Source organism: Pseudochaenichthys georgianus, chromosome 11, assembly GCF_902827115.2.
Source record: "Pseudochaenichthys georgianus chromosome 11, fPseGeo1.2, whole genome shotgun sequence".
Lineage (NCBI taxonomy): Eukaryota > Metazoa > Chordata > Actinopteri > Perciformes > Channichthyidae > Pseudochaenichthys > Pseudochaenichthys georgianus.
The window spans coordinates 1,043,930-1,070,898 of NC_047513.1; the positions used below are offsets into that span (position 1 = coordinate 1,043,930).

The following is a 26,969-nucleotide window of genomic DNA, read 5'->3' on the forward strand; positions in this document are numbered from 1 at the left end:
CAAGTATCGACCGGAGAATTTCACATCACAAGTCACAGCAGCCAGAGGTTCTGACTGCCCGGGTGGGTTGCCACATCAATTCTGACCAGCCTCTCTCTCGATAGACATTTTTAACTAGTTTACAGAGAGTTAATCAACATATTGGGGAGATAATGTAAACATCTGGGAACACTGGAGATAGCCCCAACATCTGGAGACACTGAATCACTTGCCTGACTCTTAGTGTTGACAGAGTCACATGTATAGCAATAAACTGGTCATGACGACGAGGTCTTCTTTAGCCTTAACTGGCGTGGTTTATTTTCATATGTGCATTGCACCACTTGACCTGCTCTCCATGAGAGCTAGAGAGAGAGAGATGGAAGGGGAGGGAACAATCCCTTATACCTGATACCTGACGTCAGCTACAATAGCTGCGCCTCCTTACGACTATAGCGCCCTCTTACTGTGGAACAGTTATAGTGCAGTTACAGGCAGACATATTAATACTTACACTTAACACTCCCACTTATGAATGACGTGTATACTGTACAACTTTTCCAAGAAAAACAACAGTTCAAAACATCAAAAAAACATGGCAGTCAATATTACATAATAGGCAATATTTTACACACCGAACATGACCCCTGCAACATTTTTCAATTTCAGTTTGGACTGGAGACAGGCTTGGTCATAGCGTCTGCAACCATGTCATCTGTAGGACAGTAAACCAGTGTCATCTTGTCTTCTCTGATGACAGATCTAATGAAGTGATATTTTATATCCACATGTTTACACCTCTGTCTGCACACAGGGTTTCTGGCAAGTGCAATGGTTCCCTGGTTGTCTTCATAAACAACAGTTTTCTTATATACATAGGTATCCATTCCTTCGAGCAGTTGTTCCAGATACATACATTCCTGTATTGTCAAGGCGATTCAGGATCTTTTCCACATATCTCTTCTGGGATATTTTTACACAACTGGGAGACTGTTCGAAGTCCATGCCTAGAAAATGTTTTAACCTGCCCAGGTCCTTCATCTTGAATCTGGTGGAGAGCATACCTTTCACCTGCTCTAGGTTTCTAGTGTTGTCTGCTGCGATGATCAAATCATCCACCCAAATCACAATTATCACTTTTCCTGACTCTTTTGACGCCTTTGTGTAAACACAGGGGTCTACTGGGTTCTGTATGAAGTGGTCTTCAATTAGACATGTATGAAGCATCTCGTTCCAATTTCGCCCAGACTGTTTCAGGCCGTAAATGGATTTTTCTAGCTTGCACACTAGCTTCTCTCCTTTCTTCTCGTAACCTTCAGGTTGTTCCATATATGTCCCTATCAATGGGTGCGTGCAGGTAGGCTGTCTTCACATCCATCTGGTGTAAAATCAAGTCGTCTTCGGCTGCCTTCTGCATAACTACCCGTACACTGGTCAGATTAGCTGTAGGGGAGAATGTCTCACCGTAGTCTATTCCTTCCCTCTGACTGTAGCCTTTAGCTACAAACCTGGCCTGATACCTGTCGTGCCCTTCAATACCCTCCTTGATTGAGTACACCCACTTGCCTCCCACTGTCTGTCTACCCTCGGGTAACTTTGTTAGAGTAAAAGTATGATTGTCCTCCAGAGACCTCATCTCCTCATCCATCGCTCTCTCCCATGTTCCTGACTCAGGGGATATCATGGCCTCTTTAAAGGTCTGGTACACCACTCACTACTCTGTAGCAGTAATCTATGCTGGTAAGTGTACTGCCATCCTCGTCACTTTCTCTCTGGGCATAGTCTTTCAGATACTTTGGGGGTTTATGTTCCCGGGGGGGATATCTCCCACTGCATGAGGCACGTGACGTCACCCTAGGGTGCTTCTCGCCATCATCCTCCGGTGGCTGTTGACCGTCTGTCTGCATGTCTGTGCTCAGTACACTAGGCTGTGGCGTCTCTCTTTTCTCACACCCTACTCTGGAGTCCAGCTCTGGCTCCTGTGTCTGTGTCTCGTTCTCACATGTTGTCTTTGTGACAAACTTTACTAACCTGTGCTTTTGCACTTTCCCCTTAATAGACTAGAAAAGCGGGGCTGCCCTTGTCATGCCCTACAAAAAGTCCTTTCTCACACCTGGACTCGAGTTTTCCTCTGTCCTGTTGGTAAGCATAACGCACTGACCCAAACTTGTGCATCCTGGCTAGATCACACCTTGTTCCTGTCAGTGCTGTATATGGGGTTGTGCCCGTGTGCTTGTTAAAACACCGATTTCTGGTGTAAGCTGCTTCTTGGACCGCATAATGCCATAGACTCTTAGGTAAGTTACCGTCTATTAGCTTACACCTAGCCATTTCGAAAAGAGTGCGCCCTTCCCTCTCAGCTATCCCGTTCTGGTACGGGGAGTAAGGACAGGACGTCTCGTGTCTGATCTTGTTCCTTCTCAGCAGTGACTGAAACTCTATTTGTAAACTCTGTTCCGTTGTCGGACCTCAGGCATTGTACGCTGCCATACGGAGCTACATCTGCAAGGATTTCTCTGTGGCCTGAAGTGCGTCACTCTTTGCTTTGAGAAAGTAAACAAACACTGCCCCTGTATACACATCTGTGAAAGACTGCATATATGTAAAGCCACCTATGGACTCATTATTTACTGGACCGGCTAGATCTGTGTTAACTAGCTCAAGTGGTGTCTTTACTTTTTCTGTGGGACCTCTGTTCCTTGTTTGAGTGAACTTTCCCTTTATACACACACATCACATTCTTTGTTAGGTCTATGCTTTTCACCGTTAATGTGCATGCCTACTGTTACCGCCTGCAGCTTCAGTATATCCTCGTAATTACAATGACCCATGATCTCATGCCGTGTCTGAATATCATGACTGACATTACACACATCATTTTCATTACATTCTGTTTGTAGATAATACATTCTCTTGTACACCTCAATGTTACATCTCGTACCGTCAGGCTCCACAAGAACATCGTTACCTTCATTGAAGAACACCTTGGCACTATTTGCAGTAGCAGATTTTACAGAAAATAGTTCTTGGGGGAACGAGGGTATGTAGAGGGCGTTCTTCAACGTCACTGTACACCGGCGCCCCTCACTGTCTATGAGGCATACCTGTGCGTCTCCTCTCCCGTGCGCCAACCCGAAAGTGCTCTTCCCGTCTGCCAGCTCCATGCTGTGTCTCTCCGGCTCGAAGGTGCTGTCAAAGTTCTTGAATCGGTTCCTGTCGTTGATAATGTGGGACGACGCACCTGTGTCCACGATCAGTCCCTTCCTTTGGGCCTGCTGCTGCTGCGCTGACCGGCTGGCGTATGCTGTCTGCGCCCCGAAGGTGAAGTCCTCTCTTCCCGCTGCTCTCCGGGCGTCGCCTCGACTCGCCTCACGTCCACCGCTGCCGCCATCTTGTCCACAGCCGCCATCTTGCACGGCGCTCTGTTCGCGCTTCTTTCTACACACTCTGTCTGCATGTCCCGAAGTTTTACAGAAACTACACCAAACAGTTTTTGTGCAATTATCTTTTCGGTGACCCTTTTCTCCACATCGCCATCTCCGTCGGGGGTCCGGTCTTTTTCTTTGGCGCTGCCCGGGCCTTCATTACCCTTTCTCCCGCCTCCTCTGCGACCGGATCTGAGTCTTCAGAGGCCTCGAAGTTCCGCAACTTGGCCTTGAACTCCCCCAGCGACATGTCCGCTGAACCGTGCATCACCAACAGTGTGAACGGTTTATACATCTCCGGTAGTCCCCTCATAACCATCGCCATCATTAGTCCATCGCTCGGTGCTTCTCCTGCACTTGGAGCGCCGTGAAGATCTGCTCCGCCCTGATGACGTATTCAGTCACAGTCTCTGTGTTAGCTTTCTTCAGCGCGGTCAATGTTATATACAGGGATACAATCCGGGGCCTACCTCTGCCAATGTAGTGTTCTCTTAACACTTTTAGACTCTCTCGGCCTTTGTCCTTTGTGTCCCGGAATATCAGCCCCAAGCTTGTGTTGTCTAGGAGTGGTGCTAGTTCGCAGTATGCGTCGGCGTTCAGCTTAGTATCCAGGGCTGGCGCGGCCTCCGTTATTTCTCCCGTGAGGCCCGTCAACATTGTCTTTTTCAGCCCCACTCCGTGCATACAGCACAACATCCGCTCTTCCCAGAGCTTGTATTCTTCTGCCACTTGCTTCTGCCTCTGGTCGCCATCTTTTGATTGTAGCTTAGCTTAGCTGCCCGTTAGCTTAGCTTTAGCGTCCCGCGGTTTTCCCGCCGCTAAACTAGCCTAAACTTTTCAGCTAACTAGCTATCGTTATTTCGCTCTTCCGTGATCTGGGCCCATAACCTGTTGACAGAGTCACATGTAACCAGGGTTGGGAGGGTTACTTTGTAAATGTAATCAATTACTGATTACTGATTACATGGCTCTGAAAGTAATCCGAATACAGTTACAGTTACGTGTCTTTAAAAAGTAACGTAATCAGATTACTTTTAGATTATTTTCTTTTTCCATCACAGATGGTATGTTTTGTTGAACAGGAGACACACAAAGCAAAAGGAAACTGAACGTGTTTTTACTGTTTTAATGGCTTATCAAGAGCACAACTGAAACATCACATCTGAAACAATGTAACAACATAATACTCTTTTTGGGGATGCAGCTTGGGATGTGAGGAGTGAGGGACACGGCTTAGAACGGGCGTGTCGCCTTCTGTCCTGCCAGTGTTGGCAGGACATTAATTAAAATGTCGAACTCGGACTTCATTTTAAGGATATTTCGGCCAGGGGTGTAGAGCTATAGTTTAAGCACCGGATTGGCAAAACAGGAGAGTGTGTGCACCAGTCTGTCTTGATCTATGTATTCATGTCCTTGACTCTCACAGTATCTGCTGCCCACAGCTGTTTTATAGAAGGAACACCTCCTTCACTTCATGACATCTCTGCAGCACCAGGAGGCAGCGGGAGGCTTAACTCAGCCTCTGAGAAGAGGAGCGCGCAGTGCCTTTCACGCACCGCCTTTCACGCACCGCCTTTCACGCACCACCTTCACTGTGTTTACCTTCAGAAATAATCATTAGTAAGGCTAAAGAGCGACCGCAGGCTGATGTGTTTTAACCACACACACACGATTTAAACGCAGACTTTTGTTCCTCCATGTTTCGTTGTTATTGTTTCACTGAGCGATCAAGCGGACCCGCACATTTTTCAAACGCTTTTTTGGCCCATCTGCGGCAGTAATAGGTTTTGTGCACTGTGATGATTCGGCTATACCTTTAGTAATGAATATTAAATGTTGTGAGGAAATCTTTCCACCAATAATTCCAATAAGTAATCCAAAATGTATTCACTTCAGGTTTACGAAAGTAACTGTAATCAGATTACTCGTTTTTCAAATGTAACGCGAGCTGAATACAGTTACTTGATTTTTGTATTCTGATTACGTAACGCCGTTACATGTATTCCGTTACAACCCAACCCTGCATGTATAGCAATAAACTGGTCATGACGACGAGGTCTTCTTTAGCCTTAACTGGCGTGGTTTATTTTCATATGTGCATTGCACCACTTGACCTGCTCTCCATGAGAGCTAGAGAGAGAGAGATGGAAGGGGAGGGAACAATCCCTTATACCTGATACCTGACGTCAGCTACAATAGCTGCGCCTCCTTACGCATATAGCGCCCTCTTACTGTGGAACAGTTATAGTGCAGTTACATGCAGACATATTAATACTTACACTTAACACTTAGGCTGTGTGACCGAGAGTTGACCGGACACTGAGTTGACACTGAGAATATCCACATATAAGTGCAGCAGCACATTCCTTAAAGGAGATAACAGAGTCAGGGTTGGTTATAAACGATAACATAACAATAAGGTTAAATATCTTAGGAGTAAGGAAGAATTATTCTCTAACAAGTTGGAGTTATGACATCATCGTGTTCCATGACACATGTGTTTATGTTTGAGCTAACGAGGTGTGCAGAGATCACAGGTTTCCATTGTTCTGAATGAGAGATAAACCTCTTACATGTGAACGTTTTGTGGAAGACCCGTAACAGATATCGGTGAAATTTCAAAGCGTGAAGCATGTCAAGGTCAAGGACCTTGAGTATCTGAAGTGTTCTTTTTGTGTACTTTCGGGTTAATAATGTGGCCTTTTTGGCAGATTAACTAAAGGTGTGCGGCTGCTGCTGTGAGGAAATATCAGCCTGAAATTACAATGGGCTTTAATGGAGACATGTTGAAAGTTTTTGTCACTTCATGCCCGCAAGAGGCATTTTGTTTAATTATTTTTGAGTAATTATTTGTCATTTTTCAAGCTACGAGATGTTTTCCTACGTTTGTCATGAACAATTATGTGTCAGGAATGTAGGGTTTGGGAATTATGGAAGTTTTAAAAAAGAATATGAAGGCACATTTCAAGATTTCCTACATTCTAGCTGTGACATCACGCACTCTAGTTAAAATGTGAAGAAAGCCTCTTTACCAAGGTCTGAACAATGTTTAATATCTCTAAAAGTAAGAATCAGATTTAAAAGTTCTGTTACACGAATAATGTCAGAAAGATGTGTAACGTTTTAAAGTTGGAATGAGGTTTCTGAGTGAAAGTATGAAGGAACAGTTTGCAGTTGAAGTCGCATGAAGATTGTTCAAGTCTGAAGATGTTCTCCATTGACTTCAATGGTTAAAATGTGATGTATTATGGGATATATCTCTGGAATTATGAAAGTTATGAATGATAAAAGTAATAGCACTCAATTCCCGACCGAGCTGAACGTTTTGATGTTTTTTGAACGGGCGGAATAAAATTAAAGAATTTCGTGCGTAGAAGAGCAGATAGTGGGAATGCTGTTAACAGCATGCCGTGCCGTACATGTGATGACTTTCAAAGAGAAAAGCAAAAACACTCGGAATAAACTATTATTTTCTTTAAAAAAATAAGTTTTTCGGATTTGATATGGCATGAACTGATGCTACGTCTGTTTCCGGTTATTTTTATTTTGAAATTCAGTTCCTGACGGACGCCAAAAAAGCCCGAGATTATGGAATTAAACAAATAAACAAAAACAAGGATAATTGTGTGTTATTGGTGAGTAAATAACAGTGTGTTATTTAGAAAAGTATAACAAATTAGAAGGAAAAAAATATTTAAAAAAATACAGATTTCAGTATTCTGAGGCTCTGAGCCATTTATTTACAAAAAAAGTCCGACATTATACGATTTAAAATAAAAAACAATAAGTGTGGCTTGATATTGAGTAAGAACATGTTTTTATGAACCACACAGCTTCCGGTCTTCCAAGACCCGAACGGACAAAAAGACGTGCTGCAGGCACGAAACATACTACCAATAGAAATACATTGTTTTTAAAATCATTCTGTGTGACACGGAAAAAAGGGGGAAATGGTGTTGGTGAAGACGAATCAATAGATTAAATGTCGTGACTATAACACGAAATGTCGTGAGACTGGGTTGCAACAACCCCAGAGCCACCACTTGAGCCAGGTAAACAAGGTATGTAAATGTCAGTAAACTTCCAAGTTATGCGAACATGTAAGCAAAGCATAAATTACAGCTACGTTGACGTTACTTTGAATCACGGGGTAAGCTAACCCGTTAGCAAGTAGCTATAGCTAGCCAGATATATTAAATAAACACTTTGTCATACAATCTAAATGTAATGTTTTTTAGCGTTATCTGGTGATTTCAAAGAAATCTCTCAGGGAAATGTTGACTTACTGTTCGACATGAAGCTAGAAGCTGCCTTGCAAGGCAAGGCAAGGCAAGGCAAGTTTATTTATATAACACCTTTCAGCACCAGGCAATTCAAGGTGCTTTACAAAAATGAAAGACATTCAGACAAAGGCATTTAAAAACAGTAAAAGATAATAAAAGAAACATTAAAAGAAAAACAAAAAATGAAAGACATTAAGAAAATGGCATTTAAAATCAGTCATTAAAAAGAAAAGCTAATAAAATAAACATTAAAAGATCAAAGTTACAGTGCAGTCTAAGATATGAATAGTTCAATTATTTCGGTTCTTGATTTTTAATTTATTCACAGAACCTCCCTTTGGAAATCCGAACATTTCCGTCCCGATTGTTAATTTAGACTGATTGTTTTCACTATGTTATGCTCGCATGACATCCACAATCGGACCCTCAGGAGGGTGTACTAGCCCCCTACTCTGCTTTGCGTTACATAACAAAGTCTTACCTGAACACCCCGTGTTACCAAAACACTATTTTTCACCCGTCGGTGATGTGATACTTGTTCCTCAGTACAACTCACCCAAAAACTGATCGTAAACCCTGGCTACGATGGATATCCCAAATATCCTACTGTCGAGCAGTCCCTCTCATAAATGTCATGTAGTTTCAGACGGTTTTCACCATGTTTTGCTCGCATGACATCCACAATCTGACCCTCAGGAGGATGTACTAGACCCCTACTCTGCTTTGCGTTCCATAACAAAGTCTTTAAGCGTTACCTGAACACCCCGTGTTACCAAAACACTATTTTTCACCCGTCGGTGCTGTGATACTTGTTCCTCAGTACAACTCACCTAAAAACTGATCGTAAACCCTGGCTACGATGGATATCCCAAATATCCTACTTTCGAGCAGTCCCTCTCATAAATATCATGGAGAAATTAATTACGTTTAAATTTAAAACATTAAAAGAAAAAATACATGGATAAAAGTTACAGTGCAGTTTAAGATATGAATAGTTCAATTAAAAGCAGCGACAAAAAGAAAAGTCTTCAGCCTGGATTTAAAAGTAGTCAGAGTTGCAGCGGACCTGCAGGTTTCTGGGAGTTTGTTCCAGATGTTTGGAGCATAATAACTGAACGCTGCTTCTCCATGTTTAGTTCTGACTCTGGGGACAGGAAGCTGACCAGTCCCTGAAGACCTGAGAGATCTGGATGGTTCATCATTTAGCAGGAGGTCAGAAATGTATTTTGGGCCTAAACCATTCAGTGCTTTATAAACCAGCAGCAGTATTTTGAAATCTATTCTTTGACACACAGGAAGCCAGTGTGAAGACTTCAGAACAGGAGTGATGTGATCCACTTTCTTAGTGTTAGTGAGGACTCGAGCAGCGGCGTTCTGAATCAGCTGCAGCTTCCTAATAGATGTGTTAGTGAGACCTGTGAAGACACCATTGCAGTAGTCCAGTCTACTGAAGATAAAAGCATGGACACATTTTTCCAAATCCTGCTGTGACATTAGTCTTTTAATCCTAGATATGTTCTTTAGGTGATAGTAGGCTGATTTAGTAACTGTTTTAATGTGACTGTTGAAACTCAGGTCAGAGTCCATGACTACACCTAGATTTCTGGCTTTATCTGTTGTTTTGAACATTGCACACTGAAGCTCAGCGCTCACTTTTATACGTTCTGCCTTGGCTCCAAAAACCATTACCTCAGTTTTATCTTTGTTTAATTGGAGAAAGTTCTGACACATGCAGTCATTGATTTGTTCAATGCACTTACTCAGTGTTTGAATTGGAGCATAGTCTCCTGGTGAAATGGTTACGTACATTTGTGTGTCATCCGCATAGCTATGGTAACTTATTTTGTTGTTTTTCATTATCTGAGCCAGTAGTAGCATGTAGATGTTAAAAAGAAGAGGCCCCAAGTTGGAGCTTTGAGGTACCCCACATGTCATATTTGTCAACTCAGATGTGTATGTACCTACAGAAACAAAGTTGTTTCTGTCCTTTAAGTAGGATTCAAACCAATTTAGAACTGTTTCCGAAAGTCCCACCCAGTTTTCCAGTCGGTCTAGTAATATGCTGTGGTCAACAGTGTCAAACGCAGCACTGAGATCTAATAATACTAACACTGAAGTTCTGCCACTGTCTGTGTTTAAGTGGATGTCGTTAAAGACCTTTACAAGAGCAGTCTCAGTGCTGTGGTTTGGACGAAAGCCTGACTGGAACACATCGAAACAGTTATTTAAATGCAAGAAACTACTCAACTGTTGAAAAACAACTTTTTCAATGATCTTACCTAGAAATGGCAGGTTTGATATGGGCCTGTAATTGTTCATTACTGAAGCATCTAGATTGTTCTTTTTTAAGAGCGGTTTAATGACTGCAGTTTTCAGGGCCTGTGGAAAAACATGCTGCCAGCCCTGCGTATCGACTTAGTTTGGTCTTTGAACTCCAGGAAGGAATCGGTGCCAACCCTCTGTATCTCCTTCATGTGTCTCCAGGAGGGTGGGCGAGGGTGATCCTCAAAGGCGTTGACAGGGGGGGGGGGGGGGCAGTGGAGACTCCTCCATGTGTCTCATAGGTCTCCCATAATCAGAACATTAACGTTATCCAGGTCATCAGAAAGAGATCTCCGGTTCTCGGTCAGCGGAGCGTATCTGTTCTGGATTGGCACACTTGGTGGTTTAGGAGGATTGTTTGTAGTTCTCCCTTTAGCAGCTGTCCACGCCTGTTTCCTAGTGTGAATAGGGGTTGAAGAGGCGCTCTTCCTGGGTGATAACAATGCAGGCCAGCAGTGATAGTTATGTTTCAGTGATAGTTAATGTTTCAGTGATAGTTATGTTTCAGAATAACATTTATTGGAAATTGTTAGAACAATATCACTGGTCCCCGGCTTGAGCTTCAACCTCAGGACCCATGTGTTTCTGATCCTCTCCAGAAGGGAAGGAGTCATCACATACAGAGCATCAACTAGTTCCTGAGCAGTGTCCTTCACATGCTGATATCCAAGAGAGGGAGTCACACAGTCACAAGATGGAGGAACAGAAAGCAGTATTCAATGTTTACTTCAGATTAGCTCCATGTCAGAAATGAGCATGCTTGATGTCTCTCTCCATAGAGGCTGAGTCATCATGTTCACCACATAGCTATCATCTGCCTCAAACAGTCCTGATGCTCTTCTGGGTCATCTCACATCCTGTCATGCTCTCACGTTGGAAGAGGACATTCAGGATTTTGCCAACAGAAATAATAAACTGTGTGTGTGTGTGTGTGTGTGTGTGTGTGTGTGTGTGTGTGTGTGTGTGTGTGTGTGTGTGTGTGTGTGTGTGTGTGTGTGTGTGTGTGTGTGTGTGTGTGTGTGTGTGTGTGTGTGTGTGTGTGTGTGTGTGTGTGTGTGTGTGTGTGTGTGTGTGTGTGTGTGTGTGTGTGTGTGTGTGTGTGTGTGTGTGTGTGTGTGTGTGTGTAAGAAGTGCAGCCTTTACACTGCCTTTACACTGGGTGCACTATGTGGTACCACATAGTGCACCCAGTGCACTCGATCTTAAAATAAACAGAAAAAAGACATGTTAGAATATTGACAAACATTTTACATCACTCGTCCAGAGTAAGCAGTAATGAAGTTGTTTACATTTCATTAAGCAAGCAATGTATAGTTTTAGATCTTAGCTGTTTTCCTTTCTGTTCAGAGTCCATGCTCAGAAGTTTCTTCAACGGCTCCAGTGTCCTCCCAAAGTGCAAAGACATGCACGTTTGGTGAATTAAAGTAAACATTTATAATATCTGTTATAGAGAGTGTTCACCCAGTGATGTAGAGGTAACCAATCCAGGGTGTATCCCAGTCTTCCAGCCAGGAAATAAATACAACTTCTTACCCATTCATTCCCATGCATCAAGGTTATTTTCATGTATGTAATTGTTTTTCCTGCACAGAGTAGAGTCTTGTTGTGATGAGAGGGGTACAGGTATTTCAAAACGTGCTCCCTGGAGAATAGGTAGGCTACAGCATTGATATCACAATTTAATCGGAGCTGATCACAACCTGTCATGAGTGATCCAGTCATCTCGATGAGCGTTCGGGCTGTGAATAAACGACTTGTGTTTTACTTTTAGGCTGTCTGAAGGTATGGACAGCTATCAACGCTACTATACTTTCACATTAGGAACGATGTACAAATGAAAGTCGGACACAAATATATAATTTAAATGATTTATTCAAGTTTGCAATATTTTGAACAGGCATCCACACATTCACCTACTTTGTAATGTTCGATACCTCCCTGTAAGCGTCACGATATCCACCTCTCCCCCACAACCTCACATACAAGTACTGAATGTGCATCAAAGTGATCTTAGGAAGGCAGATATAGCAAAAGATGAACGTAAACGACAAACGAGGCGATCGACATGGTAAGTCAACAATGGGTCCTCAATGTTCACGCCCCGGATTCCTATGACGAAAATAATAGAATGTCGCCAGTTGTCATGCCTCAACTTATACTGCAACACCGGCACGGTAGACTGCTCCTTCTTGCCTGATTTCTGTTGTTTGGAAGCCATATACCAGCACCAGAGTGTTCAGAATGGAATAATTATCCACCTGGCGATGGCCAAAGGCAAAACTATGAGGATTTAAATAGTAAATGCATAAAAGTTACGCGAGCTAGATTCGACACTGCGTGCTCCATCTTGCCCCACCGGAAGTCCGCCGTAATAATGGATTTTGACGGAAATGTTGCGAACCTGTCCGTCAAAATGACGGACAGGTTCGCAACCTCTGGGCCCTTTCTCATTTCTCTAACTCCCCTCCTCGACTCCCCTCCTCGACTCCTATCCTCGAGACTTAGTCCCGCCCACAGGAGATGCGAGCGGAGGACCGAGGAGAGAGGAGAGGAGCCGAGGAGAGAGGAGGGGAAGCAGCAGGCGGTTAGAGAAATGAGAACTCCTCTCCTCTGAGCGGTCATCTTAAAGAGACGTCCATTAATGATGACAGAAGGCACAGCAGCCTCTGTCTGATGGACAGATGTGTTCATGACCACTTCTATATTTACTTTGATTCATTCACCGTGCGGTATAATGAGACAATAACAGGCTACAGACACGCGGACACACACACACACACACACACACACACTTATATATATATATTTATATATCTATATAAATATTTCAGAATATTTCAAGCTGTCGACGCTGTAGTGTGGACGGGCCGTTCAGCCTGCTGCTTCCCCTCCTCTCTCCTCGGTTCCCCTCCTCGGCTCCTCCGCTCGCATCTCCTGCGGGCGGGACTAAGTCTCGAGGATAGGAGTCGAGGAGGGGAGTCGACGAGGGGAGTTAGAGAAATGAGAAAGGGCCATGGAATATACACGGGAATAATAAGAATAAAAGTAAACAATAAAATAAAAATAAGAATAAACATGTATTAACAGTATTAGAAACAACCAAAAAATAATGTGAATCAGTTGAATCAGCTAAATGAAATGTGAGTGACAACAGTGAGCGTCACATGGTGACATCACCTGTGTGCGCAGCCTCATGTTTGACGTTGTGGCTTCAGCCTGTTACCACACGTCTGTTTCCAGGTCACCGCTAATCCCCTCCAATCTTCTTTCCTCCTCATTAGCCATCTTACCTTCTCCTTTCCCTGCTGCGCTCACAATGAAGCCCGTCTATGAATAATTCTGTTCAAATCTAATTTAACACACCGTAGTTTGAACCTTAATTTGTTTCTGGAATTGCAGCTGATCTGTAATGGTGTGTCAAGACAGGTAAAACAGACATTTAGATCAACAGAGGAACTGGAAACTGGGTGGAGAGCGCTTTAAGAAGAGTCAAGAGTGGAGCGTCTGCAAGAGGGGAATCCTGAGTGTGCATAAAGCCTTTGTGTTTGTCGTGGCCTGACTCTGCTGCAGCAGCTTGTTTCATCTCAAGGAGCAGATGAGATAACCTGAAGACTAGAAGACTCTTCAGGAACATACCAAGACGGGAATCAAGAGAAGCAACAGGTACAAACACATATCAGTGGAGATCATATATCCGACTAACTTTATGTCTTTCAAAACACTTTACCTGCCATGTGATACATGTATTGATTTTTTGTGAGTGCATTTTTTTAGATGTGCTGTTCCAATGATATTTGACATGTCTTAAAAATATTGTGATCTTTGAGTTTGTGTCCACTCAAAATGAATGTGTAATACGGACTATTATTGAGACAGTGGTATTGAGGAGAACCACAAGATAAGATGTATAGATCTTTATTAGCTTTACTAATGTATGATTCTTAAAGGACTACTCCTGAAACGTAAAGTGCACTTTGTGGATGTGCAAAAGACATAAAACTGATTTAGTAGTAAAATGGTCAGGATCTGTGCAGACATTGAGGGACTGACAGACCTTTAGTACCTGGTGTGTATACATCTCCAAAACAATGTGCACCCATAATGCAATCAGCATCGGAATCAGAATTGCTATATTCCTATACATTTACATTGTTACAGCAGAAGTAACAGGTATCAGGTAAAAAAGGCAAGAAATAATTGGAAAGCATCTTTGCTTCCCGATGCAGTGAACATGGAGCATGGATTGGAACAGGATGTGAGGGCTGTCGCCTGACGTCAGATCAGTGGGTTAGCCGTTTTCTGTGTCAAAAAGGTGGCTCTTTTAACCTGGCTGGATCTATAACGCCTGCTGCAAACATTCCCTGGTCCGGATTCTGTACTTTAGGATTTAAATGGTCTTAACCCTTGTATGGTATTCGGATCTGTGGGACCCGTTTTCATAATTTAGCTAAAGAAAAATGATATGATCAATTGTTTTTTCAAACCCACACTTAATGGCCTTGGCTCATTTTCTGTGAAGAACATATATCAGGACACATTTTCAAAGACCACCCACTGTACACACTGATAATCCATCAGCAATAAACCTACTTTTACATTTTCAGATTTCAGAGCCTGAGACAGGTTTCGATTTGGGGAAACTGCGTGCACATAGCACCCACTTCACAATGGTAACGTTGGTGTGTATGTGGAAATTCCCCTTTGATTCTATTGGCTCTAACGGTTAAAAAGAGATGTCAATCATCAAAATCGACCAATGGGTTCCAGAGAGACGGCAACAACCCCATTTCCATACAAATGATCCCAGAGGTGGTCTCTAAAAAGGTCAAATGTCACATGTTTTGCATCAATCTTGATACAGGGTACTTATTATATGTTGTACTTTGGATTCCTAAAGCTTTTAGTCTACCTTACCATCATCCAAGGGTAGTTTTCACTATAAGTAAAAAATAATCTTTTGACGGACACTATAATTTACAGTTTTTTACTATGTTCAATCTGAATTTTCTTTAAAATATATTGATTCTGACTTTTCTACATCCAACTCACACGTTTATCATTACTTTGAGAAAAAAGATTATTAATTTAACCCTTTTAGAAGGGAATATATGGTCATTTGTTCTGGGAATGTCATTTTCGAGCCAAAATTAAATAAATAATTAAATAAATACATATATATATATAAATATGCCTATGAAATCAATTCTGAAATAAATAAATGAGGCAATAAATATGTATACATGTACATTTAAATACACATTTATTTATTTCATGGGACTTTTATTTCATAATGACACATTTATTTATTTCAAGAGACTCGTATTTCATAATGACATATTTATTTATTTCAGGTGACTTGTATTTCATGATGAGACATTTCCATTCCTTATATGCAAATGAACGGGGCGTGGTTAGCTCACAGATCCAGACCAAAGCAACAGCACCACAACACTGACTCAATGGCTTTTGTTTCACACTCCAGTACTCTTAAGTGGTTTGCAAACTGCCAATAAACCAAACCGGTTCAAGAACCATTCTTGTGCTTTTCTAGTGCTTAACTGGTTCTTCTCTGGTCTTATCTGGTCCGCCCAATGCTGCTCTTCTGAGAGCAACCGCTCTGACAGCTCTCTCTAGTCTCTACTGGGAAACAGCTAAAAGTCCTTCTGGAGGTAAGCAACGCTACACAATTACACCCAGTCTGAGAGTAAAATATGTCTCGAAGGTTCGTTTTGCTTTCTTACAACGTTAAGTTAATGTTAACGTAACCTTAAGTTTGCTAGGAGGCTATTGTTACGAGCTAGCTGTCTTAGCTAACAGCAGTTAGCAGCTAACGTTTTCTGCAGTTTGTGTTGCCCCTGAAAAACGTGATGTAGTTATTTAAGGGTATGTTAAATTAACGTTATTTTACAAGTTGAGAGTTAAGTTGTGTTTAAAATCGTCAATGTAATGCACGTTAGAGGTTTTTAGTTGGACATGAAGTTAGCTAACGTTAGCTAACTCTACCAGGTTAGCATGTTAAGCTGTACTTTCTGTGGCAGCTAGCTTAATACAAAGAGGGGTTTTGTGCTTCATTGCAAACTTTTCTTTATTAATCTACCTGAAACTGCAGGGACAGTTTGTTTCTACTCAACTATACAGACCATTGTTGAGGAGATGCAAAACATACTGTACATGAGTTGGGTCCAACATATACCTTGAGTAATGTTACTTTGCTGCTAAAAATGAAACATCATTATCAGATGAGGACATCACCAAAGTGTGTGAGCCTGTCAGGGGATTTGATCTGTTCTCTGCATGTCCTAAACACTGCTCTGGTATTACTTATCTTGTAAAATGTAAGTCTCGCTCTTGTCATCGTTCAGGCTTTGCATTTGAACTCCTATGACTGGTTGCGGACTTGAAGGGAACGCCTTCCTGACATCCAGGAACAAGGTGAGATTCTAATACATTTGAATGCCAAAAGCAAGTTATTGTTTTTAACTTTTTTAATATGATTGTTTTGGGGCATTTCAGTTGTATTGGACAGAGGCAGTAGATATCTACTGGAAACAGTGGAGAGGGAGGAGATGATATGCAGCAAAAGGCCCAGCCGGATGGTTGCTGCTCCGTGTGGAACGTGTTCTATCAGGTAAAGCACTTTGGAACCCAGTTTTATGGTATTGAGTTTGAATTTAGCCTTTGGAATGTAATTTCCAACTGTGCATTGTAAAGACTGAAAGATGTAAAGCTTGACATGATTTAGTCTTTTACTTAAGAAGGTGTTTGTCCTCCTGTGTTGTCTTATTTCCTTATCTTTCTTTCAGGTGTAACAACTACTAATGGTTGTACATGACAGAGACCTCCTCCGCCTCTTTGCTGTCTTACTAGTCAATCCTTCTGATCAGGTCCTTTCCTAAATAGTGGTAAGTTTTACAGTTCAGTGTACATTAATTTAGCAACGTAATGCTTTACCGCTGTTGAATAAACCCTATATTGCTAGTCATTTTATTAAAACTACGATTTGTAAACTTTTTGATTCCAATTACAATAATCTTTTTGTTATAATTGTAAAACATATCTTAACATCCATCAGCAATCAATACAACAAATCATCCAACACTAAATAGAAGAAATCTGGACATATGTCTTTTGATACAGCAGCATGTTTTGGGACTGCTCATTGATGTCATCAAGAGCCATCGAGTCTACCTTTTGTAGTCGGCCTCTCAGAATGTTTAGCATTTATTTGTCTCTTAACATTCCTATAATCATTAGTTTTTTTATTTTTGTTGTGAGAATCACTTTGCAATTATTGTGTAAGTGCTATATAAATAGTTATACTAATATTATTGTTGTTACCATCATTACTATTATTAATAATGTCTTCTTTGTTTTCTTTATTCATCGCTGCAGAAAGGATCATGCCAGCCCACATCAACCACCTGATCAAGAGCTTGTGAACCTCACTGCTGCGGATGCCTGTGTGATATTCCACTCTGACTGGAACCCTCAAAATGACCTGCAGGTACGATATATATATCTGCTCTGTCTGTCTAAAGATAGTTCAATAGGGCTACCAAAAGACTGAAGTGCAAACCCAACTCCCACTAGCATGTAAGCCTCCACCACTCGCAGAAAGTTCAGACCGAGCCAAAGCTATTACAAACGGCAAATATCCTTATGTTGCCATGTTAGCAAAGCGCTACCTGGCTGTATCTGCTACTACCTCTGTCCCTAGCGAGAGGGTGTTCTCCAAAGCAGGAGACATTGCTAGTGCCAGCAGATCTGCCCTTTCGGCAAGCAATGTGGACAAGTACATTTTTCTTTAAAAAAACATGAAAATACAAGCAAGTCCTAATGTCAAACTGGCTGCTTAGGTGCTAGCACAGTACAGTTCAAATACAGATTATTTCAGTTAATCGAAATGCTGCACCTTAATGTTTATTTTGTATTTATTTGAGTGAATATATTATTCACAGTTTAATAATAATAAAAAGATATATATATATATGTTTTGTGAAAAAAATTCTGCTGTACCGAAAACGTACCGAACCGAACCGTGACCAAAAAACCGAGGTACGTACTGAACCGAAATGTTTGTGAACCGTTACACCCCTAATATTTTCCCATTTAATGCTTAAAAACGTTGAACAGCAGCTGCACATGATGCTCTTTTGACCCCTCTTTTCATTTTTTATGTCAGGCTCAAGCTCAGTGTCATCATTTTGGCCAGTCTAAGGCGGTGAAGGTGTACCGTCTGATCACTAGAAACTATGAGAGGGAAATGCTGGATAAAGCTAGTCTGAAGCTCGGGCTGGACCGTGCCGCAGAGCGTGAGTGGGAACAAAGAAGGCAACAACAACGGGGTGAGAAAAAGGAAATCTGTCATATTTCTAGATGCCAAGTCATGTTTGGGTCAGTCGCTGTTGCAGTACGCTTAGTTTATTTTCAAAAATAGTTTTCTAAATCCACTTGTGTGAATGTCTCTCTGCGTCGCCTTTAGCCGGTCCAGCAGTTCTCCAAGAAGGAGATCGAGGACCTGCTGAGGAAAGGAGCCTACGCCGCCATCATGGACGAGAACGACGAAGGCAATCGCTTCTGCTAGGAGGACATGGACCAGATCCTGCAGCGAAGAGCCACCATCATCATCATCATCATCATCATCATCATCATCATCATCATCATCATCATCATCATCATCATCACCACCATCACCATCACCAGGTATGATCTTAGCAGCACGAGCCACTTGCTCTTTGTGAGACACCAAGTACTTGGTTATTTGAAATGTAATATTGATGATGTAATAATTAAAACTAGGGATGTGTACCGAGCCCCAGTATTAACGGGCCCCGGGGCTGAATTATTAAAGACCGTGGTACCGTTAAGGTCCAACGTTATCGATCTTTTTATCGGTACTGGAGACATTTAAAAAATAGATGTCATATGTATTATATCTACATAAACATTATATCGCAGTCTTACTGTCGCCAACTCCCTTTCTAATATGCAATAAGACTACAAAGTGCGTCTATGATTTATTTTCGATCTTTCCAATCCAGACGAGAGATCTCTCTCGTGTGTGCGAGGGGGTGGGGCAGTTTACACACAGAACCTGCTACATGCAGCAACACACACACACACACACACACACACACACACACACACACACACACACACACACACACACACACACACACACACACACACACACACACACACACACACACACACACACACACACACACACACACACACACACACACGTGCACACACAAACACATGGCGGAGAGAACTAAGCGCCCCGAGGGTAGTTATGTTACCCGTCTTGAGCATGGATGTATAATAAGAACTGGATACAGCGTCGGAGGAGGGGCCTCGTTCTTTCCTATGAGAGCTGCTCATTGGCGCATGAAGTCAAAATGGCCCAAGAGAGCGAAACGTCACAGATTACCCAGCATACCTGGCTGTCAGAGCAGAAGAACCCGCGCTCACAGAGCATGCGCCCCTTAAGCCCCGCCCCCGAGCACACACTCTCGGCTCACTAGAAAGAATGGAGAGAGAGAATACATCTAGATTCGGCTTTTAGTGCATTTTACAGCTTTAAGGACTTAATGATTCTAGGGCTATACAATAGTTCATACTGGGTAGTTTATTTAGTTTCAAAGAAATTATCCACCGATTTACAGACGTCTCATTCCCCATGTTAGTCAATGGGAAAAAGTATTTCTGGGCCGGTCGACGTGACAGACTGATAAGGAAATTGTAGTACCGCCGTTTGGACACAACGAATATTTTCCTCAGAGTCCGGCATACTTCCTGGGGGCTTGGTCTTGAGGTGGAAAATGCTTGTTGCCAAAAGTGCAATAAGAGTTTAGCATGTAAGGGCGGTAACACGAGCTATTTGTCTAAACATTTAGCAAAAGTGCTCCACATCCAGACGGAGGAATGCACCGGGTTCGACTGTCTTTCTAGTAGCTCTGTAGCCCCATCCACGAGTAACGTTTCCACGTCAGGTGTTATGTATGCTAGCAGCATCACACAGAGTTAACTCAATGATACAAACATGGGTTATGATTAGAGGTAACTGAGTTATTTATTTTGTTAAAGTTACAGCTATTCTGTTTGCAGTTCTATCATCACATAATTGAATATGATTTGTTAAAACATTGTTCTTTCTTATTTTCAGTTTGCTTCAAGCAGTGGCTGTACGAGAAAGACGTGGAGGACCAAGAAATGCTGGCCAGATTGGCAAAGACCGGAAGATACATAACAGAGAAGATAATGGATATTAACAAGAAAAAGAAAAAAAATGTTTATAATTTCTTTTATTTCTTTGTAATATTATTGTATTAAGTATAATTTATTAAATAAAAATACTGTTATGAACACTATACAATGTCTTTATTTTGATAGTTACCAGAATACATTGTATATTTAATACTAACATAACTGGTGATAGATAAATGCTGGTCTGCTGGTCTGCCAGCAGACAAATATTTATAAAGAAAGAAACAGAAGGGAGGAAATGATGATAGCTAGACTCAGAATAAATCACACAGCATTGAATGGTACGCTGCATGTCATGGGGAAAAGTAACAGTGACAAGTGTAGGAACTGTGGAGTTAAAGAAAATGTGGAACATCTATAAAGCTGAAAGAGAAAAACTAAAGGATAACGTTTTAGAGGCAGAGAGGGAATGGAGTGTGGTTGGTATTTTGGGAACAAAAGGAGAGGGAGAAAGAGCTACCAGAAAGGCACTGTTTACCTTTAGCGAAACTGGGCTAGGTAAAATGATCTAACATTAGGTCAGGAAAGATCATAGGTTGTTGTTTTGTTTTATTTATTATGTTTATTATTTATTTATTTTTGGATTAGATCATAGATACGTCCATGAGTTAAGAGATGGAATGATATGATGATTCACACTCATGTACAGTAGGTGGCGGTATGCACCGTAAAGTTGTTTGCAATCCGCCAAAAAACCGAGAGAAGCAGAAGTCAACTGGTTTGCCAACGGACAATTTACACCGAAGAAGAAGAAGCGGGTGACATTTAGAATATCAGATTACATGCGATGTCTGACTCTGAGAATTTAGTAGTTTGCCTTATAGTCCTTCTCCATTTTCTTCCTCTTCTCGAGTAGTCAGTGTGGTGCTGTTGCTTTGGTCTGTGTCTCTGGATCTGTGAGCTAACCACGCCCGTTCATTTGCATATAAGGAATGGAAATGTCTCATCATGAAATACAAGTCACCTGAAATAAATACATGCGTCATTATGAAATACGAGTCTCTTGAAATAAATAAATGTGTCGTTATGAAATACAAGTCTCTTGAAATAAATAAATGTGTCATTATGAAATAAAAGTCTCTTGAAATAAATGAATGCATCATTATGAAATACGAGTCTCTTGAAATAAATAAATGTCTCATCATGAAATACAAGTCACCTGAAATAAATAAATACGTCATTATGAAATACGAGTCTCTTGAAATAAATAAATGTGTCATTATGAAATAAAAGTCCCATGAAATAAATAAATGTGTATTTAAATGTACATGTATACATATTTATTGCCTCATTTATTTATTTCAGAATTGATTTCATAGGCATATTTATATATATATATGTATTTATTTAATTATTTATTTATTTAATTTTGGCTTAAATGGCATTCCATACATTTTACGTTGCTTCAGTTTATAATCGTAACAGATCGAAAAATTCAGATTCATTTTTCAACAAATGATTCCACAAACAACATAATTTTTACATTCAAACAAACTACTTGTAGTAGATCAAGTACATTATTCAAAAGTTTACATTAACTTTGGATAATATAACCTAAGAACATGGGAGAAACGGATCCTCTCTTTTCCCCTCTCCCACTCCCTCTCTCTCCTGACAGCTAGTGATGTGTCGGTCGCGAACGAGCCGGCTCAAAGAGCCGGCTCTTTTAAGTGAAGGACGGGAGCCGGCTCTCGCCCGCGAACGAGCAATTTTTGCGGAGAGATCGGCATGAAGGCACATTATGCAATGTACAATGTGCACATTATCCCGCTTATTACATGGCCACATTCTCAACAAAGTAACGACATGACTCCCAATATTAATGGAAATGCTTTTATGGATTTAGAAAATGATTTTATTGATTAAGAAAAGTAGTCCGTTGTTACTGTTTGAACTAACGTAGCAACGGCAGGAACTGCTTCGATAAGTGTTTTTGAGGAGATTTTTGATTACAGATTTGAAAACATCGTTGCTTGCTTTAAAAGTAGCAAACCTTGGAAAGTATCTAGATATCCCTGCCCTTATGCCAAAGTAACTGGCAACTGAATATGTGTCGCCGTTTGATGTCTATGTCTGGACCGCTGCGTAAAAAGGAGGGTTTCTGCCCCGTTACTTCTCTTCTTACTTCTATAAGAATAAAACACGGAGGACGGAGATCTCTTTTTCTCCCCCTCTTCTGACAGCCCAGCAGCTGATCTCACTCAGAGCATGCTCCCCTCTCCTGCAGGGGGGCGTGGTCAGCTGCAGGGGGGCGTGGTCAGCTGCAGCTCACAGAATCAGCCCCCTGCAAAAACAGCGCTGGAAAGAGCAAATAGAGCGAAATGAGGCATGGCTAAAATGCAGGATCTTTTTGGTATTTTGAAAAAAAAACTATATTTATATACTTTATATAGGTGGATACAGTAGCCACTTTTTTTTAAATAGTTTTTATAAGTGTTGCTATCTGTTTTGTGTGGCGTGGTTCTACAAGCAAGGCAATGCATGCATTGGGTGGTATCAGAGAGTTACACGGGTCTGTAAATGCAATGAAAACAATTGGCCACAGCAAATCATTTATATTAAACATGTAATTTTTACTTTTGAATACTTCAGTACAAAGGTTATATTGAATAATTTAAGTGATATATATGTACACATATAATTAGTCAAAACAGGGTTACATTTGATTTAATTAAAAGGTATAATATGTGGTAAACTGAAGAGCCGTTTGGGAGCCGAAAGAGCCGGCTCTTCTTGGTGAGCCAAATGATCCGGCTCACCAAGAAGAGCCGGAATTCCCATCACTACTGACAGCCCGTCAGTTTCTCATGCAGCTCGCTAAACAGTGGGCGGGACTTCAGTTGATTATGCAGAGCTGCGTGTCTCCGTCAGACTCAGCAGCTGATCTGATCTCTCTCTCGCGTCCGGTTACACTTCACTCGCGTTTATGTCCATATCGATCAGATCCAGCTCTCCTGATCGGCCTTTATAGAGAGCACCGATCAAACTATTAAGAGTGAATATCGGCCGATCGATCGGAACATCCCTAATATTACCGGACATTTTGACTGGCAGGTTTTGAATTGACCGGTTTTTAATACATGTTACCAGCTAAAACCGGTAATTACCGGCTAACGGAAACCCCGGTGTGTGTGTGTGTGTGTGTGTGTGTGTGTGTGTGTGTGTGTGTGTGTGTGTGTGTGTGTGTGTGTGTGTGTGTTTATATTTATTAAGGATCCCTATTAGCTTTTGCTCTTGACAAAAGCTACTCTTCCTGGGGTCCGACACTTAAAACAATACAACAATAACACAACAATAATACAACAACATTCAAGACATAATTCCTGACATCATTAACAACATCACCAATATCGTCAACAATTTCCAACATCATCAACAATCTCATCCACTCATCACATTCCCGCATTATGTCTTGCTGGTTCCAATCTTTATTTTTTTTCACACTCTATCCAAGCTGCAAATAATAAATAAAGCTTCGGCAGTTTGGGTCCTTATCACAACTGATCAAGATGGCCAAAAGATTCTCTGCTCAGAGGGCCTTGCAAATGATTCTGGAAGAGAGAGAACCATTTGATGATGATGTAGAGGAAGAGAAAGAGGTTTCAGAATGTGAGGATCACATTTCTGAGAATTCTGAGTCTGACAGTGACTTTGAAGAAGAGGATGAGATTGAGCATCAGCTAGTTACAAAAAAAAAGACGAGCCACAGGACCAGCCGGTCAGCGGGCACAAAAACGAGTAGCACTTTAATTCATTAATGTGATCTAACAAATGTAAAAGGGCAAATATTAACCATATGCTGCTGTTTATATTGCTTGTAATTGAGATGAAGTAAACATCTGCTGAGTATTTTAACATCAAATAGTTTGATTGTGTTGAATTGAAGCCCAAAAAGGCAGCGACCAGACCCACGAACACTGGCTGAGTAACAAAAATATGAACACAAGGGTTAATTGTGCCTTTCACAAACAATCTCCTTTAAGTCCGCCTATGAGGGACACAAATTCAGAGCAGAGGTAAAACATTTTATTTGCACAGCTGTTGAGCCATAACTTTATATTAATAATGTCACTAAACAAGCCCAGGAGTTAGCACTATGGCTCTGTTGACCAAATACCTCAATGTCTGTATTGCAACATTGTAGGCTTGACTGTTGACGTCTCCGACACAGACTGGTCTAATGATAATCTGTCAGCATCTCAAATGCTACATGCAAAAGTAGCATCTATGGAATTCAAAGTCTTCTGGATTCCAATCCAGTTGATCGGTGACTCAAGGGGGTTTCAAGTCCCTGTTCAGGCAAAAAGTCTATTGTCTAAAGAGACTGAAGTCTTCATTGAAATCCTCACTGCACCAAAGGCTAACGGTGGTCTGCAGGAGATCCACAGTGTCATTCTGGCCTTAATAAACTAGGCATTTGGCGAAGCCTCTTTGTAATTAGACTCCCTGTGAACATCCACATTACTTTAAATGTTATTGAGTCCCCATTAACTCTCTGAGCCACAGATATCTTTGTCACAAACTGGTCAAATTATGTTTTGTCAGTATCACAAATGCTACATGCAAATCAGGGTCTTCCGAACACAGCTATATCCCTCAGCCTTGACTCCCGGTCTGCCCCTTGGTTCACCAATGAACTCCGCACCCTGAAGACTTCTGGTCGTCGGCTAGAGAGACTCCAAAAAAGAACTGGCCTCACCGTCCACCGTGAAGCCTATCAGGACCATGTGAAGTCCTACAAAGAAGCTCTCTCCCGGACTAGGTCTTCATACTACTCCACCCTCGGTTATGTTGGCAACCAACAGTGCCAACCGAGAATGCCGTTCTCCACCATAAAACGGCTTCTGCCCCATCATAGTAGACAAAGTGAACTTGTCAATGTCATCTAGCATAGTCTCCCTGCCTCAAAACTGCCTCAGTCACTCCTATCCTCAAGAAGCCTGGCTTGGACCGGGAGGACCTGAACAACCACCGGCCGATCTCCAACCTTCCTTTCGTCAGCAAAATCCTGGAAAGAGTCGTTGCCGCACAACTCCAACACCACATGTCCAACCATGAGCTCTATGAACCCCTTCAGTCTGGCTTCAGACCCCACCACAGCACAGAGACTGCCCTCATTAAAATCATGAATGACCTCCTCATTGCTTCTGATTCCGGCCTCATCAGCATTCTCATCCTCCTGGACCTTTCTGCAGCCTTCGATACCACATCCCACACTATCCTCTTCAGCCGCCAGCCGACACAGCTCTTGCCTGGTTTGAGTCCTACCTCTCGAACCGGAAACACTTTGTCTGCAGTTCCCCATCAGCCCCAGTCAACCAAAGTGTACCTCAAGGCTCTGTGCTTGGACCCCTCTTCACCATTTACATGCTCCCACTTGGTCAAATCATCCGCCACCATGGTTTCAACTTTTGTTCATATGCTGATGACACACAGCTCTATCTTTGCACAAAACTGTCCACTCAGCTCCCCCCTCAATCTCTTGTCAACTGCCTACAGGACATACAAAACTGGATGTCATCAAACCCGCTCAAACTAAACAGCAATAAAACAGAGCTCATGATTGTGGCTTCCAAGGGGCAGCTCCGGAAGGTTGTGAGGTACTGAGTTTAGGCTAGTTAGCTAGCAGGGTTATTGTTTTGGGTGCAGTCAATTTGCCTCTACTTGCTGTTCAAATAAATGTTGAAAGAAAAAGTGAATCTGGTTTCATATGTTTCATATGGGTGTTCAGAGAAGTATCCATAGATTTAGTCCCTAATTTTGCTCTCAAAATGGACCAGATTGATGCATTTAACTTCAACATTTAAAAAAAAAAAAAATCTTCCCGGGGGAGCATGCCCCCGGACCCCCCTAGAGGAGTTGAGGTCCACCACCTGCCCACACCCCATGTTAAATGGTCTCACCCACATTGAGGATGCTTCCTACGCCCATGTTGTATTCCATGTGTCAAGTCAGGCAAATTGGGTCCAAATGTTATTGCATCAATGATCTGTTAACATTAAAATCACTAAATATATGCTGTAACTATTTTTGCTCTAGGCAACTCAAGGGCTGCTCAGGTAATGTGATTACTATATGAATAATGGTCCAAAATAACATTAAATGCATAGGGTTTTTTGTTCATCGCCAGCCGGCCGATACTTGCCGCGCATTACGTGGGCCTGTCGGTCAATTGATCACCGGGCCACTTTTATTAAGTTATTAATTGGAGGTGGATATCTAAAATACCGAAACTCTTCTGATCAAGAACAAATGTCACCATTGTGTGTCCACATAAAGACGAACTGAAGGCTCTCCTGTGGTGCTGTGTGTCAGGGTGTCAAACTAAATGTAATCTTTTTAAAATCATATGGAATTGTACTGGAACACGCAGGCTGCCATACCTGAACTCACCAGAGGGGGCGCTGGTCCAGGTCTAACGGCTGTGTGTGTGCTCTGGAGCCGCGGAGGGGAGGGGGCTCCGTGGCTTTGTTGTGATAGTAAAGGCTCCACCGGTCAGCGCTTTCTCCGGGGCACGGTGCTGCACGGTGCGGGGACTGAAGCAGAGGAGAGCGGCTGTTCCTCAAGAGACACACCGGACACATGTAAGGTACCTCGGCCACATTTCTTCAGTTGTGTTTGTCTCTCAGGTTTGAACAGCTTCAGTTTACGGCATCCTGTTGCACAGATAAGAGAAAAGAGTCGAACCCCA

The 26,969-nt window shown here is 42.0% G+C and overlaps 1 protein-coding gene and 1 long non-coding RNA gene across 4 annotated transcripts in view; both read left to right on the forward strand.

The window, feature by feature from the left end:
* Nucleotides 1-15,450: 15,450 nt before the first annotated feature.
* LOC117455557 (uncharacterized) lies at nucleotides 15,451-20,282 on the forward strand. The gene is made up of 8 exons (XR_011644036.1): nucleotides 15,451-15,678; nucleotides 16,372-16,441; nucleotides 16,523-16,637; nucleotides 16,813-16,911; nucleotides 17,402-17,513; nucleotides 18,192-18,354; nucleotides 18,492-18,712; nucleotides 20,178-20,282. It is a non-coding gene; the product is annotated as an uncharacterized lncRNA (long non-coding RNA).
* Nucleotides 20,283-26,718: 6,436 nt separating this feature from the next.
* sema4ab (sema domain, immunoglobulin domain (Ig), transmembrane domain (TM) and short cytoplasmic domain, (semaphorin) 4Ab) overlaps nucleotides 26,719-26,969 on the forward strand; it is an 82,463-nt gene continuing 82,212 nt past the window's right edge. For 2 of the 3 annotated variants that reach the window (XR_011644111.1, XM_034095138.2), the window contains exon 1: nucleotides 26,719-26,862. The gene's annotated coding sequence lies outside the window, so the exon portion shown is untranslated. Of the gene's footprint in view, nucleotides 26,868-26,969 lie in introns of all 3 variants that reach the window. The other variant, XR_011644112.1, reaches the window with a different exon arrangement.